This window comes from Girardinichthys multiradiatus, chromosome 6 (genome assembly GCF_021462225.1).
Source record: "Girardinichthys multiradiatus isolate DD_20200921_A chromosome 6, DD_fGirMul_XY1, whole genome shotgun sequence".
NCBI classification, from domain to species: Eukaryota; Metazoa; Chordata; class Actinopteri; order Cyprinodontiformes; family Goodeidae; genus Girardinichthys; species Girardinichthys multiradiatus.
Window position 1 is genome coordinate 27636196 of NC_061799.1, and position 18648 is coordinate 27654843.

The window sequence follows — 18648 nt, forward strand, 5'->3', positions numbered from 1 at the left end:
ACAAAGCACATTTTTATTATCAGATTCTTATACTTGTACTCGGCGTCTTCTGCTTTATCCGGGACCGGGTCACGGGGGCAGCAGACTCAGCAGAGACGCTCAGACATCTCTCTCCCCAGACCCCTCCCGCAGCTCCTCCGGGGGGAGCCCAAGGCGTTCCCAGGCCAGCAGAGAGACATAGTCCCTCCAGCGTGTCCTGGGCCGTCCCCTGGGCCTCCTCCCGGTGGGACGTGCCTGGAACACCTCCCGAGGAAGGCATCCAAGAGGCATCCGATATAGATGTCCGAGCCACCTCAACTGGCTCCTCTCGATGTGGAGGAGCAGCAGCTCTACTCCAAGCCTCTTCCGGATGGCCAAGCTCCTCACCCTATCTCTAAGGGAGGGCCCGGCCACCCTACTGAGGAAGCTCATTTCAGCCGCTTGTATCCGGGATCTTGTTCTTTTGGTTTATGACCCAAAGTTCACGGCCATAGGTCGGGGTAGGAACGTAGACTGACCGGTAAATCGAGAGCTTCGCTTTTTGGCTCAGCTCTCTCTTCACCACAACAGAGCAGCACCGTGCCCCCATTACTGCAGCAGTCGCACTGATCCGTCTGTCGATCTCCCGCTCCATTCTTACCTCACTCGTGAACAAGACCCCGAGATACTTAAACTCCTCCACTTGAGGCAGGAACTCCCCTCCAACCTGAAGAGGACAAGCCACCCTTTTCCGGTTGAGAACCATGGCCTCGGACTTGGAGGAGCTGATCTTCATCCCAGCCGCTTCACACTCGGCTGCGAACCACCCCAGTGCATGCTGTAGGTCTTTGCTACAGGGCACCAGCAAAAAGAAGAGACAAAATCCACTGGTCCCCAAACCAGACCTCTTCCGGCCCTTGGCTGCACCTAGAAATCCTGTCCATAAAAGTTATGAACAGGACCGGTGACAAATGGCAGCCCTGCCGGAGTCCAACAAGCACCGGGAACAGGTCTGACTTAGTGCCAGCAATGCGGACCAAACTCCTGCTCCGGTTGTACAGAGACTGGATGGCCCCTAATAAAGGGCCCCCGATTCCATACTCCTGGAGCACCCCACACAGGGCACCACGAGGGACACAGTCGAATGCCTTCTCCAGGTCCACAAAACACATGTGGGCAAACTCCCATGAACCCTCGAGTACCCTGTAGAGGGTATAGAGCTATATAGAGCTATTATAGTTATGTCAAAAGTATGAACATATCAAATTAGTACTGAATAAATATTTGGGTTTAACTTAGTTTCCTTACACTGCTCAACAAAATTAAAGGAACACGTTTTAATCAGAGTATAATATCAATTCAGTTAAATTTCTGGAATATTCATCTGGTCAGTCAGGTAGTAGATGGGGTTGTTAATCAGTGTTAACTGTGTTGGTGTTAATGAAATAACAACAGGGCGCTAAAGGGGCATCCATAAGACAGTTCTCAAAACAGGAATGGTTTAGCAGATGGAGGCCACAGACATTTTTCCCTTTTTTTGACTGCTTTTCAGTTGTTTCCATTTGACCAGGGTCAGTGTCACTACTGGTAGCATGAGGCGATACCTGGACCATACAGAGGTTGCACAGACAGTCCAACTTGACCAGTATGGCACTTCAATATGTGCCATTTGGTCTGAAGGTTTGCTGTGTCTCCCAGCACATTCTCAAGAGTATGGAGGAGATTCTAGGAGACAGGCAGTTACTCTAGGGGAGCTGGATGGGGCCGCTGGTGGTCCTTAACCCTTAAGCAGGACCTGTATCTGCTCCTTTGTGCAAGGAGGAACAGGATGAGCACTGCCAGAGCCCTACAAAGTGACCTACAGCAGGCAACTGGCATGCATGTCTCTAACCAAACCATTAGAAAAAGACTTAATGAGGGTGGCTTGAGGGCCTGAAGTCCTCTAGTAGGCCCTGTGCACACTGCCCAGCTCCATGGAGCTTGACTGGCATTTGCCAGAGAACACTAGAATCAGTAGCTCTGGCACTGGTGCCCTATTCTTTTAACAGATTTGAACTGGTATATCCATGAAGGGACGCACCGACAATGGCACCCTGACTGTCGAACCTCTGATTCAGGAAGAGCAGTGTGGTTTTTGTCCTGGCCGTGGAACACTGGACCTGCTCTACATCCTCGGCAGGGTCCTGAAGGATGCATGGGAGTACGCCCAACCAGTCTACATTCAGGCCCTTTTGATACGGGCTGTTAGGTCCCTGTATGACCGGTGTCGGAGCTTGGTCCGCATGTTGGCAGTAAGTCAGACTCGTTTCCGGTGAGGGTTGGACTCTGCCATGGTTGTCCTTTGTCACCGATTCTGTTCATAACTTTTATGGACAGAATTTCCAGGTTCAGCCAAGATGTTGAGGGGATCTGTTTTGGACCCCTTAGGATTGCGTCTCTGCCTTTTGCAGATGACGTGGTCTTATTGGCTTCATCAGCTTGTGATCTACAGCTCTCACTGGAGTAGTTCACAGCCGAGTATGAAGCAGCTGGGATGAGAATCAGTGCCTCCCAAGTCTGAGGCCATGGTCTTGAGCCGGAAAAGGGTAGAGTGCCTCCCCTGGGTAGGGTGGGACGTCCTGCCTCAAGTGGAGAAGTTCAAGTATCTTGGGGTCTTGTTCAAGAATGAGGGAAAAATGGAACGGAGGATCGATAGACAGATCGTTGCTGCATCAGCAGTACCGGTTTGTAGTAGTGAAGAGAGAGCTGAGTCAGAAAGCGATGCTCTCGCTTTACCGGTCAATCTACATTCCTACCCTCATCTATGGTCATGAGCTTTGGGTCATTACCGAAAGAACGAGATCACGGATACAAGCGGCCAAAATGAGTTTCCCTTGCAGGGTGTCTGGGCTGTCCCTTAGAGATAGGGTGAGAAGCTCGGTCATCTAGGAGGGACTCAGAGTAGAGCCGCTGCATCTCCATCGAGATGAGCCAGTTGAGGTGGCTCGGGCATCTGGTTAGGATGCCTTCTGGACGCCTCCCTGGTGAGGTGTTCCGAGCATGTCCCACTGGGAGGAGGCCCAGAGGAAGACCCCGGACATGCTGGAGGGACTATGTTTCTCGGCTGGCCTGGGAACGCCTTGGGATTCCCCCGGACGAGCTGGCCCAGGTGGCTGGGCAGAGGGAAGTCTGGGTCTCTCTGCTTAGGCTGCTGCCCCCGCAACCTGACCCCGGATAAGCGGAAGAACATGGATGGATGAAATTTTGGATTTGTAATTATTAACAATAACTGCCGATATCTAACTGTACTTTTGCAACAGGGAAGTGTTCTTACCTGCTGAGCCTTGATCCGTTTAGCAACAGCAGCAACAACCTTTTCTTTGGCGATCTTTTCCCATCATATGCTCTGAACAGCGTGGCTGTATACTCTGCTTCAACAATCGCCTTCGTCTGTAAAATATCCCAACCTCTGAGATCATTTCTCTTGTGAATTCAGAGGTTTCTTGTTTGAAGCAGTTTGCCGAGAGGTCCTGTGCTTGGTGGAACCAGCTCATCTGTCCCTCCTCAGTGTTCAAGCTTTGATCCAGGCAGCTCTGATCCTCATTGCTTCAGGAAAGTAGTGCAGACTAACGGCTGCTGTCGCAGTATTGCTGCCACCACCAGCAATGCACCGTTTCACCATATTAACACTGCTTTTAACTCAACTTGGCTTCTACGTGAACATTTTATCATTGTCGCTCACACAGTGAATGACCAGAAACTTCCACCCAGATTAATTTCCGAACAAGTTTGGACTTGCTAAATTTAACATTGAAATATGCTTGTTTTGTGTCACAATTGTATTTTTTTCATGTCTTTAATCATAATATTATGTCAATTACTGCCAAGTTCCTTCAATATATAGATGTTTCTTTTTCTATTTCTGCATTTGTGGAAAAGCGTGGCACAGGCACAGGCAACTGACTGCAGGTTTTCTATTCAAGCACATAGCCTGAACAATTAACCTGCTAATAATCGCTTGTTATATGCACAGTGCTCCTCTAGTATGAGGTCAAGGTCAAAAAGGTGTAATATCCTGTACAAAAAGTGCTATTTTGTAGTTAGTTAGTTTTAGTTAAATTTTGTACTACTAAGTTTTTTAGGTATTTTCATAAAATGTTGCACAGGTTTGTGTCTCAAAATACCACTGAATAAATGTTATAGATAATATTATTGTAACTGCAATAATTAATATCTTATATTAATATTAAACAAATGTATTGCAGTCCTTTTGGATTTTGAGATTGCATTAATTGAAATCACAATTGCACTGTGAAATCTTCAATGCATTCTGCAACTCTTGTCCCAGGACATAGACTCCCTTCAAATTCCACCATGGAAAGGAAAAAAAAATCAACATTTATGACATATTCTGGAATAGCAAGAACACTCTCTGGACCTGATATATTTAAGATGGAATGAGGTGAAGCGGGAAAACTGTCCTGTGTTTTGGTAATTAATCTTTTTAAGTCATGGATGGTGTAGGTCCAAAGACATAAGGGACTGTGTTTCTACTTGTAATCACACAGTTCAATAGTCACCATCTGTGATGGTTTGGGGACTTATTTAGTTTACATGGCATGGGCAACTGGCACACTTGTGAAACCGCTATTGATATATAGAGGTGTTATAGCAACATATGCTGCCAATAAAATTACATTTTTTAACCAGATTTGTAAACTTCTTCAAAGTAGACTACATGCATCTGTGTTTCTTGAAAAAGAAACACAGATGCATCTAGTATTTTCATCTACACCAAAAATGGTAGAGATTAAAAGAAATCTCACTTTCAGTATTTTACATGTCATCCCTGTTTATTATCATTGAACAATAATTTATCAATTGTCAATTTTTTAAATTCAATTTTCTTTTGTTAATATTTAAAACCCACATTTTGTGAAACCCCTGGGCTTGAGGTTGCAACTTATGCAGCCATGTTTGAGCAATTTTTCATTTTAAAAACACACAATGAATGATCTTTTAAAACATTTTTGCTGAATATAAGTGTAAAGGTCATAATTCATGTAAAAATCATTTCTGCTTTTATTTAATATGCCAATAAAATACATTGAAGTTTTTCACAATATAATTATTACCATCCATAGATTTATCTTGGTCATTCTTATGTATATCCTGTTTTTTCTTCATGTGATTAATTTACCCATTAACTTTGTTAAAAGCATCCTGCTGTTAGTGTTGCAGACTCCAGATTACCATTCAAAGCTGCTAAGAGCATGGTGAAGGTAAATATTTATATCTGAAGACTAAAGATGAATTAAATTAATTTAGACAGAAGCCTGATGTCTAAATAAAAGAAACATTGTAATACATAACCTTAATACATGACTTTGAGATTTTAGGGTATTTGTTGCTAAACCATCAGACTTACAAAATACTCTGGCTGCAATGTTGATGACAATTTATTACTGTTTTGGACTTAAATGCCTAAATCTTGTGAATTCATGTGGGGTTGATGACAAAATAACCTCATGATTCTCAAACTGTGTAACAACAATAGTGGTACTTGGGCTGTCTGTAATGTAATTGTTGTTTAATTACTTACAAATTGTATTTTGTGGGATGTAGTGGATGACTGTAAACCATCAACAAGTGATGATGGCTCAATGTGCTGTTTTGCATAAACCACTGAAGTCCAAACTTGGAAATGACAACAAACCAAACTTAGCCATGATTCAGATTACAGTTGGAAAACCAGCTTATGACATCTTTTTCTGCATTTTGTAGTTTTTACAAGCAGTACAACAATGCTAACTACAAAAGAGTTTATAGTGTTGTGTGTGACTGATTTAGTAAGATATAAATCATCAGAAGTTTAGAAACAGTTTTTTGTAACTTTGTCGCTAGTTCTAAGTTTTATGCCAGGTGGCCATATTGATTTTCGTGGTTGGGGTTGGTGATAAACGTATGATTTTCCCACTCAAATTTCTGACTTCCTGTTAAATAAAATTGCATCCTTTGACCAATTATGCTGTTCAGATGTGTAATGAACACAACAAATGCAAATGTCTGTATGGATGGTAATACTTGAAAATTTATCATTTATTAAGGTAGATCTTGTTTTATAAAAAACAAATAGATAACCACTGCCTGAGAGTACATTCAGAGTAGGCCTCAAAATGCCTGAATTCTAATGGCCAAACATCAGATTAGCATTCATATGAGTCACATTTTTCATACTCTGCCAGTGAGAAGCAATGTCACTGTGGAAATTTGGAAGAAGGAGGTTACCACAATGCTACAGCGTTTGCTGAGTGTGAAATGCAGTGTATTTGATCCGAGACACAAGTGCACCATCCTCTGGAAGGAGAGGGAGCTCAGTGGTGCCCATTTATAATAATCTGTTCACAGTCTTGCTTTGGGCTGTGTCAGTGCAGCCTCGCTTTGGATGATGAGATTTTCCTTCTTAAGGAGTCTGGCGTGAAAAGAGCACTGTTCAGCAGCCTGACACTGTTTTCAGTAGATGAGCTCCGCCTCAATTCTGTGTTTGCGTACTGGAACAAACTGCAGACCTTAAATAAAATACTGGAACGATAAAAGGGATGTATTATCGTACTTGCGTTGCCGCAGGAAGTCTCTCACATCCTACTTCTTGCTCCTAAGTCCATTGGACGTTTACCTCCTTTATTGTTTTTAATTTAATATTTTTTATTAAATAATTTTGGAATTATTTTTTTCTTGTTTCTTTACACCAATAAAGGAAACCCTGTCAAATTAATTTACAAAATACATAAGGTTAAGGAAATTATGACATAAATATCCACCTTTTAGGTGAGTAATTAGATGATGACTGTGATATTTTTACCTTTAAAATTTCTCTATCTTTCCTTACAAAACAGCAAACTCAGAGTGCTTGGTGGATTGGGCGTGAGCAGCTCCTTTAAAGTCCAGCCACAAGTCCTTGTTTGAATTAAGATCTGGGCTTTGATTAGGCCACGCCAGCAGACTCACTCCCCTCGTTGTCTTTTACCATTTCTTTGTAGCTTTTGCCGCATAATTGGGTCGTTGTCTTGCTGTAGAACAGAATCTTCGGCCAAGTTTGGGTTCTCTTTAGGGCTAAAACAATTAATCAGATTAGATATTAGATAAGAGAAACCTTATTAGAAACTGCTTAGGGACTATTTCAATGGTTACTGACACGGAGGCAGAAACGAGAAGGAGAAAAATAAGAAGCATGAAAGAGAGAGAGGTGGGGCAAAAAGGAAAAATGGAGAGAAGGAGAAAAGAATGGAGGAGAGAAAGAAGAATGAAGAGAATACAAGATAACACCCTACTTGCTTCTACACCTGCAGAAACATTCATATTAACAGTTTGTTTTTTACTAAAAAGTGCATGGTACTTATGAATGCAAGATGTATTTAGTGGTAACTGCAGCTCAATATAGAACATTTGTGTATCTGTTAACACCTGAATCTAAACACCTGTGTGTCTGAGTGTGAGCGCGGTTGTGTATACAATGTTTCTCTATAATAATATGCAATAGTGAGTTTGAGGGGCCACAGACCTGCCCCCCTGGACTCGGGACAGATACGGATGAGATCTGAGCCATAGACATCCAAAGGCCCCCCAGAGCACAGGAACCCGAGGAGAACCATCGCCGGGACTACCACAACCCCCCCAGAGAAGAGAAGGGAGTCCCAGGGGAACCACCCAGCAGCCACAGAGCAGAACGCCCCAGGGAGCTGCAGCCATCTACGCCGGAGCAGATCCAGCCATGGACCCAGAGACCTGACACCCCAGGACATATCACTCCCCAAGCAGAGGCCCGACAGAGCCCAGGGGTCCAGGCCCTGGCAAGCAGCCATCGGGAGTTAGCCGGCACACACCAAAGCACCCAGTAGCATAGTTTTAGCTTCACCTGGTTGAAATTCTGTAAAAAAAAAAAAATCTCCAATAGGCACCTTTGCTACCTGATCAGAAAAATAGTTGACAGACCAATCAATTGGCAAAATAATCGTTAGTTCCAGCCCTAGTTCTCTTGCAGACTGTGTCAGTTTGTCAACCAAAATGTGGCAATATTTTTCACCAGTCATGTTCCACTCTACTTTCACTAGCTTTCCAGGGTCTGCTGCTGGAAAGCATCCCCAGGCCATAATGCTGCCACCACCATGCTTTACAGTGGAGATGGTGTGTTTGTGGTAAAGCGTGGAGTCTGGTGTTCACTAAACATAGCATGTAGTCAGCAGTAACTTTCTCTTGGGCACTGTTCTATACATCTTCCACTAGTGAAGAACCCTAGCAACAGTTGTATGTGCAGTATCTCCCAACTGGCTTCTTCTTGCAAGGTCACTCAGTTTGTGAGGTCGGACAGCTCTAGACAGATTGAGAAAAGTGCTATGCTTCCTCATTTCTTAGTGATGAATTTAACTATATTTAAATATAGTTAAATATTTTTGAACACACGGATTTAACTAAATCCGTGTTTTCAAAATATTTGGTAGCCATCTCCTACCTTATACTTTTCAATGATCTTTCAAGTAGCATTGAGTTATTTTTGTTTTTATGTTGCAATTGCAGCAGGAATACTGAAAAACCCAACTAAAATACCCATAGGCATTGTAATTTCATAAAATGCATTGGGAAACCAAGCATTTTTTTTATTACCATTCTGGTTTTTGTGCAGGTTTCTTTGACAATTAAAACTATTAAGTGGAGACTTTTCACCTATTTGGCTTCAGAAAACGTCCACAATCTACAAAAACAATAGCTTTGTTGTGTCTAGATCAGGTGTAAAATCTAGGTTTGGTCTACAAAAAGATTGGCAGCTCATCGCAGCTCAGACTAATTCAAAGATCTGTTTTGTCTGTTTACACAATAAAACAAATATTCCTGTGGTCTCTCTGTTGGACTTTTAGCTTTGAGAAGGGTTAAGTGTGCTGGTGAGGGATACACTAAGCAAGCTACTATGAAAACTAAACTTTAGCCAAACCTACCCTGGTGGACAGTCAGGTGTCGCTTTTGGAAAATATCTATATCACTGTAATCTCAGTTTTCACTGTCAGGATATCATATAGGTCATTTAGCTAGTTAGCTGAAATTCCTTTGCCGTGTAGAAGCTCTGGTATTGAAGCTCTGCTTTTGGCTGGGTGCAGTGCAGATCTGCTGGTGGATGGGTAGGCAGCGACATGTGTTATATAACTAAAGTAGGTGGCTGGAGTAGCTCTGTGTGAGAGTGCGTGTTTTCTGGATGTGTGACTTTACCCACACACAGTTGCCTTCCCCCTTGATCAGAATGGGTGTCTGTTGACTGAAATGGTTGCCTGGGGAGATGGAAGCAGCAGAAGATTTTGGAGAGGTGTCATATTGTGACTGGAAGTCGGTGAAATGTTTTATTGTGCTTTTTAAAAATCACTCTAAAAGCATGTGTCTGGAAGACTATTTTTCTTTTCTTTTTTTTATCTCATGTCTGAAGAATACCATTCAAATTGGTGCAGATGATTACCTTCACAGCTAAGGGGCTGTGGTATGAGTTGTCTTTGTTAGCATCTGGTCCAGCATGCTCTCAACCTTACTTCTGAAAAAGAAGAGGAGCAGCCGTCTAATCCAGTGTTACAGGTCTGGTTTATTTGGATTGAAAATTGTGCAATCTATAGATTCTAATCACAAACATCAGTTTTCATTTAGGGGAATTTTATGATAGACCAACACAAAATAGTGCATTGTTATGTGAAAGGTAAATGATACGTGGTTTTATTTGATCTTCCCTGTATGTAAAATGCCATGCATTTGTGTTGAGGCCCGTTTACTCCAATACCCCTAAATAAAATCTAGCACAAGCGCAAATCTAGCACTTTATTCATCAGTCAGTCAGTCATTTTCTACCGCTTATTCCATAGTGGGTCACGGGGGAGCTGGTGCCTATCTCCAGCAGTCTATGGGCGAGAGGCAGGGTACACCCTGGACAGATTGCCAGTCCATCGCAGGGCAACACACAAACAACCATGCACACACTCATTCATACACCTAATGGCAATTTAGAGTGACCAATTAACCTAACAGGCATGTCTTTGGACTGTGGGAGGAAGCCGGAGTACCCGGTGAGAACCCACGCATGCACGGGGAGAACATGCAAACTCCATGCAGAAAGACCCCAGGCCGGGAATCCTTCTTGCTGCAAGGCAACAGTGCTACCAACTGCGCCACCGTGCAGCCACTTTATTCATTTATTTAGTAAATAGAGTCCATCTGCGGTCAAGAGGCTTTTGTAACTTTGGAAGAGCTGCAAAAACCCATTGCTCAGGTGGAAGACTCTTGACAGAATAGACATCCCCTGTGCCTTCCACAAAGCTGTCCTAATGGAAGAGTGACAAAAAGCTGAAAGAAAATCATCTGCAGCCCATTTTTCACCACGTAATGTAGGGTGCAAAGCAAACATGGGGAACAAGGTACTTTGGTCAAATGAGACCAAAATTGAACTTTTTGGCCAACTTGCAAGATGCCACGCTTGGTGGAAAATTAACACTGAGTACTGTATCCCATCATGCACTGTGTAAAGACCAGAGAAATTCTTAAAAATACAGCCTGTCACCAGGCAAGAACATAATCCATGCAAACACTGCTGAAGCAGCCTCTGGGTATCTTCAGTCACCTTGTTCTGCATGTTTGTCAAACATGTTAAAAGGTCAAATAATGATTTACGGTTAATGATTTTAGATCAGCGTTTTTGAGTTTAAAAACAGTTTTACCTCTGGAAGAAAGACAAAACAGTTGCCACCACATGCTCGCTCATCGTATCTCTCTCCATGACCCTGTATTTTAATGTTTCCGGTCCGTTTCTGTGGTTGGTCACTGTTACGTCAACACATAAATGTGACCTCAGCAAAAGAACCCAGAGAGCTACTAAATAATGCACTGTGTGAATCTAGTGACATGGTGATGAGTCACTGCAAATTCTTTTTGCTGCATATGACCCGTGCTGAGCAATGAAACACCTCAGTCTGCAGTGACTCAAGGACAGAGATAGCTGCTGCAAAACCAAACATGGAGCTGTTGCAGATCACCAGAAGTTTATAGGATGCACCATGTAACTAGCTTCATCCACTTGCACATTTATTTTTTTTAGAAAGAAGGTTTTGGTTGTGCTTGTACAAATTTACTTGAAAATCCTCATATATTTTAACACAAAGAATAAAAATATAATTTTTTCCCTAACCTATGTTCTCCAAATCCATGCTTGGAGGCACAGTTTGAATATGCAGTAGAGATCTTGGTCAAATAGTTTAAATAAAGCTTACCTGTTGAAGTTATTATGTTTTTATTACTTAGTCTGCCTCACCTGACTGGCAGTGAATGGACAAAAAATGAAAGTAAATGGGGGTATTTAGAGACCACTCAGCTCCAGTCAGGGCAGAAGAAGCACAGGGGTAAAAGAGCACAAAGATAAATGGTTCAGATGGAGAATCGACTACCCCATTCAAAGATGAGAGATGGAATGAGCCAAGATTATTTGAGCTCAGCAAGAAACCTCTCCAATGTGATTGCCCCGTTGTCGAGGACGTGAACAGTAACGTTTGAAAAGAAGTTTGGTCAAAAAATTAGGCTAGTACATCATTGGAGTTTTTATTCCTTAGGAATGGTGTTTAAGCTGACAGCATAACCCAGTTCAAAAATGTGTCCGTTATTGTGATGTTTTTTGCTTGCTTTAGCATTTTGTAAATGTCAGTTGTATGAACTAATCATCTGTTTCTGTATTTCAGTATTCAGTTTTCAGCTCCGTTGTTGAGTCTGCATGAGTTTACAAGCACAGACTGTCAGCGTTGTGATTGAAAACAAAAATAGTACTTTACTAAGAAAAATAGTGAGCCAGGAAAGTACGGTGTGGGAGAAAAAAAAGCACCAAGTTGTATTTGATGAAACACGATGGGGAGCATTTCGGATCTTACTTGAATAGTGCCCTTTGCGTGCAAACAGTTATATTTATCTAAACTGTACAAAATCACATGTAACTTTTTTTTTCCTCAACATCTGACATTTTGTCAGTGTAATTACTGTTTTAGGTCATTTAAGATTACCAAAATATTTTTGTTTGCCAAATGCAAGAATAATGATTTTTTTCCCCTTAAGAGGTAAAAAAAAATCCCAACACATTTATCTGTAAGAAAAAAGAAATATTCTACATCAATAGGTTTCTATTTTAAACATGTCGTCCTATTTAAAAGGACTTTAACACTATGAAGGTCAGTATGTTCACATAGCTCCACTCTTTTCATTGAAAAAATCCAATATTGCTAAAACTATTTCCATAAAACACCTTTAAAGAAACATTTGATAATTATTATTAGGTCCTGAGATGGGTCGATTTAGCACCAACATTTTATTTGATGCATCCTATTTTTTTTGTTCTCAAGGTGCGTCTGAGAGCAACTCCTTTTAGTGCGGTCGCTTTTAATGCTACTGAGGCACTTCACACCCCGTCCCCTCCGGGTCAAAGAGCATTCCACTCCACCCCGTACGGCCATTTTTGTAGTTTGATAACAGAGAAACAATTATGTAGCGCCGCTGAAACGTTTGACTCCCAAATAGATAAAAAGATGTCGACGAAAAACTTGTGCATCCAGCCTTACAATGCGAAACTGTTCACATTAGCTAGTCACAGTTCTGTCCTTAAGGAGCTCAAAGCAGCACACAGCACTAACATTAGCAGAAGGAACGATGCTACTGCTATCAAAACAATGGCCAGCACGTAATATCAACACATAACAAATTCATCTCTAAAATAAGGCTTGTTTGCAGCTTACCGCTTTGCTGTGTCTGTCTTTTCCATAGATAGAGGGAACTTACCCCTCCATCAGATGAAGCCTTTCGGTAAATCTTCCTTGATACTGGTGGAGGTTACTTTTGCACACACAAAGAAGAATTTCTCCACAGATGTGGGGACATTTCCATGAAAAATCAAATTTGACCAGGAACTTTGAAGAGGCTCTGATGCTGGGGGCAGTGTAATGAATTGTGTGGGTTAATACACCCAACAACCGAACATTTTCGACTTATCTACTTCAAGCTTTGACACACTTGAGCAGATATGCGAAATAGGTTAGCTGGAAGTCTATGATTTTGTTTAGCTGTTCCGCAGCAAATACGCAACAGTTCAAAAAAACGTAAATAGAGAAAACTGAACGGACTCTTAAATATGACCTAGTATAAAGCTATCTACGCAGCACATGGAGAGACTAAATTCAACTTACCTGCACTCCTACAGACTCCCAAGTACACAACAACATGTATTTAAGGGCTGAAAAAGTAGATTTTGCATATGTCCCCTTTAATGCACCGGTAATCTAATTTGGGGATTTTAACCCTGTAGAGCCCACTATGTTAAAACAGATCAACTGTTTAAGAAAACCAAAAAAAATAATTTCTCTAATATACATTACACACACCAAGTCTTTTTTTCACACACGCATTATTATGACACAGACTTATCCTAGAAGCTAGGGGCCGTTGCAGAAAAGAGCAAAATGTTTGAAATTTTGCAGCACGCTTTGAATAGAGGAATATGTTGTCTGTCTGTTGGATAAACCTAAACACAAAAAGCTAATAGTTCAAAATGACATTTTAACATTAGAGAAAACTATAGATTTGTTGCAATAAATGGAGAATCAAGGTCTGCATTTTCAGTGGGAATTTTTCTCCATACGAAGAAATATATCTGTTTTTGTGTATCTAACTATTTCAGACAAATTTAAGGAACGGAGATGGTAAAATTACATTTCCTCTGGCAAATTTGAGTTATTTTTATTCAAAACTTTCCACAATGGCTTAAAAATGATATATAAAATGAATGTCCCTCAAATTACTTAATGTTTTCAAAACCCAACCAAAGGGCTCCAAATAACAATAAGGACTCCTAATATTGCAAATAAGCAATACAAGTCATTTATGGCACAAACGACAGATTTTTTTTTTTTTTTTTAGAGATGCTCATGTTGCCCTTAGTTGAAATGATGCTTTGGGCAGCAAGCCGAAACGACTCATATCAAAAGCCTACTGATAGGGAGGATAAGCACTAGCAAAGGAAGTTCCTACTAAAATAAGAGCATAGGCTTTGACAGAAGATGTCTTTTTAGTTGCAATGACAAAACCAACTGATGCGATGGAGAGCTTGTTGAAAACTGTCACACTGAAATTCATGCAAGCTTAATCAAAAGCATATCAAGCATAAATAGAGATTTTTAGCCGCATCTCCCTTAATTCTGGCTTTGGGAAACTCAAAACTTTCAGCAGAGCAGTGGATTTAAAAGGTATTGATTTTTGAAATGTTTTACTTCCAACTTGCAATGAATTGAACTAATTGATTTTCTTTTTCTGGCTTTTCTCCCTTCTTCCTTGGCCTCCTCTTCATTGTCTTGCTGTGACACACCCAAAACATCCTATTCAAGGTAAGCCTCACAGACACCCACTGCTATGAACAAAGTCTTGAGAGAACCATATGCGTATTACAAATAGATATTTTACAATAAGGTCTGCAGTTTTTTAATAATAAAGTCTGAATTCATTAATGGACAATTGGAGACTTAGCAGTCCTCACACATTGTACTTTCATATGAGTTTCACCGTCTGTTTATTTCATTTTTTAGCAGACAAAGCTTTGACCTCCACAGCTGCTAACTGGTCGTAACATTTAGGTTTTGCTCTTCGTTTACGGGGATGGCAAAGAGGATGACAGCAGATACACATCCAGTTAATCAGTAAATTAAAGCATTCAATAAAAACTGAGTACATATTACTCAAATGTTGCCATTTTATACGCTCAGATATGCCCAACAAATTCATCCGTCCATAATCCACATAATATCAAATATTGGCTCATCTGGTGCCCTGAAATGTCCTTATGTAAGAGAAAACAAGCATAAAGCCTGGTGTAGTTTATAAGCTGGTCAGCCCTGATAATATATTTAGAAGTCTGAGGCAGAATAGTGTCTGGGTCTTGCAGATTTCTTCTGGGCTTGGGGATTGCTCAAAGAGGTAACCTCTAGAGAGGATCCCAGATGGGGATCCCATCCTTTCAGCTGGCCTACTTCCCTGCCACTCATCACACATAGCAATTTGTACAATTTCCCTGTCCCACTTCTCTTTCTCAGCCAACCGTGTAATTATTGTGTACATTGCTGCAGTAAAGGACTATCATCCAACTCTAGTCAGAATTTCCATATGAATTGAACATATTGTCACCACTTGCGGTACACATGCATGAATATGTCGTATGTAAGCTGCTATGGTTGGATGCTGCCAAGTGGCAGGATGACGCTGACATACAAAAAAAAACATTTAATGCTGCTTTGCTCTAGAAAACATGAACAGATGATTAGAAACTATAATTCAGGGTGTGATGGGGATAGGGCACCCAGTGGGTTTTAGGAGCATGTGATCACAGAGTCCTGTGGGCACACTTGATAGCAGTAGTCATTACAATTTAAAAGAAAACTTGATGTGGTGAATATGGTATTTTCCCTCTTGATGCAGCAAAATGTATTTCCCTTATGAATACAAAGCAGGGAAGCTGTGTTTTTACATAGGAAAGAAGTAGCCGTGTTCATGTGGGAGCTGTAATTTAAGCTGCTCTGCTCTCTGTTGTGGCAGCTGGTCTTGCTGCACGTGGGTGTTAATACAAGTTACTAGCATGCATCCTGGAGTGTGTTATAATTCCATATTCTTCTTAGTGTTTTCCAAACCACATGGCTCTTGCTGTGCTAATGCCAAAATGGAGAGATTGCCAACATGTCACTCTAGTGCTTCCTTTTTTAACAGCCATAAGTAACTCTTACTTTTTAGACCTGTGTGTATGTTTTTTGTACCGTGAATAAACATTCTGACATGTTATTTGGTAGGACTGGTCTGAGATAGAACAGGTCAGAACGACAATTTGCACTAAATCGTGGAATTTAGGACCAGGAATGTATTGATTTTTATTGGTCAGTGTCCCAGTATTGTCTTAAACTTGGGGATTTTGGATGAAAACTGAATAGAGAAGCCATTTCTTGTGGTTTTATTGGAAATTTAGCCTCTAAATGGGTTATAGAGCTTGTTCAGTTTGTCACTGTATGTTGTAATCATTGAGTTAAGAGTCAACATCAAGCTTAAGAGTTAAGAATCATCTAGAATCCACACTAAAGTTGGATGTCCTTGCTAGGGCTGCACAATTATTTGGAAATGGGCAGAAAGAGAAAAGGGGAAGACATGGAACGGAGGTCTCAAGGTTCCGAATTGAACCCAGGATGGCAGCTTCGAAGACAATGGCCTCCGTATATGGGGTGCCCACTCTACCGCTACACAACCCAACACCCCACGATTAAGCAATATTTTCATCACTACTCTCTTCTTTCCATCATTACGGTGTCCTCATTAATTATAGCCCTGGAAAAAAATGTTTTGGCATTCACAAGTCCCCCCCAGGATAATCTTCATGTTTAGAATACTCAGCTGCTCAAACACATCTCTGAAAATTACCTCAATTTCTTAATTTCACATCAAACTGCTACTGAATTAGATCAAAGGAGACTGTGATTTGTAGGTAATGTTTTGGCTTTTACAGCCTCAGATGCCTTCTGTTGTCGCCAGGTTGAAGGAGATGAGCCTGAGCAACACCGTTTGTTGATGGGAGGCTTCTGTAATCCCCACGACTCCAGGCAGTTTTAGCTTCTTTCCTTTTTTTAGCCCCGTTTCTCTCTCGACTGGAAAACGAAGGCATGTGACAAAGGAACATGGGCTCAGGCGACGCAGAAATCATTCATTCCCACCCCGTGGTGTGGTGTGGGTTGTAGCGTCTCTTGTTGAAAGGGCTTATGTAAGATCTGCAGCCTCACTTAAACAGGACAGTCATAAATCAGCCGACACGCTCACAACAACGCAGCAACTTTTGTCTGAGTTGTTCAGAGTGCTCTCCAGCTCTTCTAAAGGTTTCCTCCTGACTCCCCCCTCTGTTTTACTCTTTCCATTATGCAGTGCAGAAGGGGTGAAAAATGGCTACCAGGGAGGTTTTATAAGACTGTTCGTTTTGAAAAATCATTGCCTTTCTTTTCAAAAGGCACTCTGAGCATGCAAATCTTTAATGATAGCAATTTGGGTGAAAATGTTCTTCTACTTTGTCAAGTCATCAATTCTCTTCACATTTCTTCCCTGCAGTGTGTTGCATAAATCGGTTATAGCCACTTTTTTTCTTTGCAGGAGTTGTGTTTCCTGGTCTAATGAACTTTTCCTAAAAATGGAGGAATTCCCATCTTCTTTTTGCTGTCTGCAAGCTTTCACAGGTTTTGGCATCATGTTCTAATGAAGTCTTCCAAAACTTTGAGGAAAATAGAATGTGCCTCAGCTTTTCCACACATGTGCCTTTTTTCCACATTGCTCTAGTTCACTGACTGTGTGCGTTTTGCTGGATCTCGTTCATTTCCAAACATGATTTACTTTGCTGTTTCCCATCCGCTCTGTCGTTTTCATGTTCTTTCTCACACAAACACAGATTTACTGCTACTGAAAGTAAAATTTCAAGGTTCAATTTCCACATCTGTTTTCACAGTAATTATCTAAAATTAAGCTTAAGTAAAGTCTGTTTTAAACTTTTGTGGTATGTAAATGGTTATTTTGAAGACATTCAACATTTTGGCTGCTGCTGCTTCAGAGACCTGTTTCAGTTACAGACACAGAAGTGTTGTCATCGCTTCTGTTAACCATCACATTACACCGATTTTGGTCGTCCATGCAGAATCACAGTCAGTCAACAAGCTAAACATCTTTCTGAAGCACACAGACAGCATCATCCGGTCTTCAGGGCCATGGCTGGCATGTGACTGGAAGAAAAAGAGAATGAGACTGAGCCACCGGATGCGTAGTCAGGAACCAGTCATCATTCTCTTCCTAATCTGCCCGGTCACCCCCCCCCTGTTCACTACCATCTGGAGAGGATGCCAAGGACTGGCCTTGTAGCAGAATTAGGCTCACAGGCTCAGAGAGCCAAGAAAATCCTGGAGGAAAATGGCTTTTTTGCAGTTTATGCCTGTCTGTCCTGCGTCCTTGCTCTGTGGTGCTGGCCGGCAGCCAGCAGTGCTGACGTAAGCAGGCCTACCTCCCAACAAGACAACATCAAGCTCATCTGGCATCCAAACAATGGTCGTAAGAGCAAAACCCCTGATCGTGAAGCAGTTGACTGCTGCACAGAGACATCAGTTTAATGTGTATTCCAAACAATCCAACAAAAATTTTTGCAACGGTAAAAATCTTCTTCTTTTTTACCCATCATTTAATTTCAGCGCAGTTCAAGATAAGAATGGAGATAGAAGTATCGTGTTGCTTTTCAAGCTCTATCCACTGGAGAGCGCTGAAAGGCAGGGAGCTGTCATTCTCCACGTAATGAGACTGTTGGCTGCATAATATTTTGCTGCAAAAAAAATGACTTCAGAGATTCCCGGAACACATGTGCATGTTGTGGGCTGTGAAAATAGTGCTGTTCTTGCTGTGGATAATGGAGCATGGATCAGATGCTGTCAACTTCAACCCTCTAGTCATTTGATTCAGTAATGGGGGTTGGCTAATTGGTTATGTGAACAGAGAGGGAGAGAGAGAAGTAATTCCCTCTCCATGGTTACCCAGGTTTTATGCTTAGCAAAGCTAAAGTAAGGGACATTTTGTTTCTGTGTAGTTAGCCACATTTTCTTGGCTCGC

The 18648-nt window shown here is 41.5% G+C and overlaps 1 protein-coding gene and 1 long non-coding RNA gene across 3 annotated transcripts in view; one reads left to right on the forward strand and one right to left on the reverse strand.

Moving 5' to 3' along the window:
• agap3 (ArfGAP with GTPase domain, ankyrin repeat and PH domain 3) overlaps positions 1-18648 on the forward strand; it is a 188696-nt gene that overhangs the window by 23425 nt on the left and 146623 nt on the right. The window lies entirely within an intron of this gene.
• On the reverse strand, positions 8781-10785 carry LOC124869426. Its single transcript, XR_007038581.1, has 3 exons — positions 10680-10785; positions 9437-9508; positions 8781-9254 (listed from the first exon to the last, which is right to left on the reverse strand). It is a non-coding gene; the product is annotated as an uncharacterized LOC124869426 (long non-coding RNA).